The sequence below is a fragment of the Cebus imitator genome, unplaced genomic scaffold (genome assembly GCF_001604975.1).
Source record: "Cebus imitator isolate Cc_AM_T3 unplaced genomic scaffold, Cebus_imitator-1.0 Scaffold15, whole genome shotgun sequence".
NCBI lineage: Eukaryota > Metazoa > Chordata > Mammalia > Primates > Cebidae > Cebus > Cebus imitator.
The window spans coordinates 1,913,805-1,916,440 of record NW_016107330.1 but is presented as its reverse complement, the minus strand read 5'-3'; the positions used below and the strand labels follow the sequence as shown (position 1 = coordinate 1,916,440).

The window sequence follows — 2,636 nt, the reverse complement described above, 5'->3', positions numbered from 1 at the left end:
CCAGCGCCCCTGCTCCGGCCTTACTTCTCCGCCTGGCTAGGGGGGTCCTGAGGACCACATTTCCCCTGCAGTCAGCTCCTACCCGGTTCTGACTCTTTCTCAAACTGTGGCTACCGTGTACCTGAATGAGCCAAATCAGAGCCCAGCTGGCATGCCTGAGTTTCTGGCCCTCTTGGCTGGCCCTGGAGTGTCAGCCCCTCAGCCATGTGGTACAGGGAGCCCTTGGGTGCACAGGAGGGATGGAGGGCATGCGCTGGGGAGTCGTGGGCTTGGAAAGGCTAACTGGGCTCCTCTCTCTGCCTCCCCAGGATGAAGTGACACCCCCAGGGACATCCCAGGAGGCTCTAGGACCCTCTTCGAGGTAAGGCCTGAGCCCCTCCCTGAGCCCTACATCCCCTCCCCACTGCTGACCACTCACCCAATGCACATGTCACCCTGGGTGGGTCAGTCCTGCAGAGCACCCAGGGAAGAGGAGAAGTGGAGCTGGGGAACAGCAGCCACCCTGCCTGTTCCGCCCTGGTGGGAAAAGATGCCCTCCCACCAGGAGGAGCTCCTCGGTTTGGCTTGTAGGCTGGAAATGGTCTGGGAACATGTGGATTGCAGACTTTGGGCAAGGAATGTGCTCAGGGCCTGCAGGGCTGCGCCGTGTGTTGGTTAAAGGCCTCCACCTTGGCGGACCAGCATGGGATGGCAGGGGACCTGTGGTGGCTGGGCTCAGGGTCCCAGCCTGCAGTGCCCACTCTCACAGTGCCATCGCCTCCGTGGCGGTGGCTGGCTGTGTCTGGAAGCACTGCCCAGGCTCTGCTTCAAGAATCGCATGGACTTGAAGGCCCCAGAACCCCGGTCCTGCCTTCTTTCCTTGGAGGCTGTGCCTCTCCCAGCGGCTTCCTCCATTTTCCCTAAGAGGCTGGCAGGGAGAAGGCCATGGCTGAGGCCAGGACAGGCTGCCATGCCCTGCCCTTCCCCAGGCCCAGGGCTCCCCTGGAGTCCAGGGGACTGCCCCAGCCCGGCCCAGCCCTCATGGGCTGTCAGTCCCCCGAGTGGTGGCGCGAGAAACCTCGGGGCCACCGGGCCTCGGGCCCCAGGCAGTGCCGTGTCAGAGGTGACCGGTGGAACGCCAGTGTTATGTAAATAGCGGGGCCTGCCCGGCGGGCGAGCTGGCGGGCTGCAGCCATCCATCATCCCTGCTCGGCGGGGCGGGGGACAGACACGGCACCGTGCGCCTGGCTCCAAACCTGTTTGTTTTCCCTTTGTCTCTCGAGTTTCGGCCCCGGCTGCGACCGACGGGCTCTGGGTTTTGTCCTACCGGCCCCTTCCCCCCCAGGAGGACGGGGAAGGGAGGAGATTCGCCAGCTCCCACCGCGGCTTCCCTTTCGGACTTCAAAGGCTCCCCCAGCATTGTCTGTGCTGGCGGGCAGTGGCCCTGAAAACGTGATCAGAGGCGGCCCGGTGTAGGGCAGGCCCGGCCCGCGCCCTGCGCTCTCGCTGGGGCCTGTGGATTCCTCCCTTTGCCGCCAGCACCACCCTGGTTACAGCTCTGTCCTGGGTCCTCTCGCCTTTCTCTCCCTGGTGCCCCTTCTGGCTCCCTTCTGGCCACTCCCGCCCTCCTGTTGGCCATGGCCTCACCCCTGTCTCATGGAATTGAGAGTTCTAGAATCTTCAGAGCTACGAGCCTCCATGCCTGCACATGGTCCACGAGGATCTGAGCGCCGTGGAAGCCTCCTCAGGGTGCACGGAGCTGGGACCGGTTCCTGGATATTGGCTTCCCATGTGCGCCGTGTTCTCTGTCCCTTTTCTCTACCCTCTGATCATGAGAACCTTGCTTCCTCTAGAGACCTCTGCCCATGAGGTCCAGACAGGATAGATACCTCCGCCCCCAGGCAGCAGGGTGAAGTCAGGCATTCCGTGTCCTGAAAGGCAGCCCCAAGTGCTTCCATTCTCTGGAGCAGCGCTTGGCAGATGGGCCACCTTTGACCCACAGCCTGCTTTTATAAATAAAGTTTTATTGGAACACAGCCACGCCTATTTGTTCAGGTATTATCTATGGCTGCTTTCACTCTACACTTGCAGACAGAGTTGAGTGCTACAGCAGAAATCTCTGTTTGGCCCACAAAACCTAAAAGAGGAATAATTTTCTCTCTGGCCCTTTATGGTAAAAGTTTGCCAGCCCCTGCTCGAGAGGTTCTAGTTCCTGCACTTTGCTCTCTCTTTTTAGTGGTGAGATGTACATAATAGGAAATTTACCATTGTGGCCATGCTGGTGTACAGTTCCCTGGCCCTAAGTGCGGCCCCGATGCCATCACGCCCATCATCCTGCGCTGTGCACGTGTCTTCATCGGGACTGCTGTGAGGGACCCCGCACATCTGTCTGGCAGCCCTGCCCTGGGGTTGCAGGGCTGCCTACAGTCCTGGTCTGTCTGGGGGGCTCCCTCCCCCTGCTCTGCTAGGGCCTCCTTCTGCTCAGTCCCACCTGCCTCAAAGTCCCAGCTCTTCCTCCCCTCTGCAGCCCCTGCTTCCTAGGTGCTCTTGCCCCCACTGGCATCCCGGCACCCCCACTGGCATCCCGGCACCCCCACTGGCATCCCGGCACCCCCACTGGCATCCCGGCAGCCCTGTAGCCTTTAGCAGGTTCTCTC

At 61.5% G+C, this 2,636-nt stretch overlaps 1 protein-coding gene across 6 annotated transcripts in view; it reads left to right on the top strand.

Moving 5' to 3' along the window:
* Positions 1–2,636, top strand: part of CASZ1 (castor zinc finger 1) — a 163,488-nt gene that overhangs the window by 94,527 nt on the left and 66,325 nt on the right. For all 6 annotated transcript variants that reach the window (XM_037729639.1, XM_037729621.1, XM_037729624.1 and 3 more), the window contains one exon: positions 309–361. The gene's annotated coding sequence lies outside the window, so the exon portion shown is untranslated. The remainder of the gene's footprint in view (positions 1–308; positions 362–2,636) is intronic.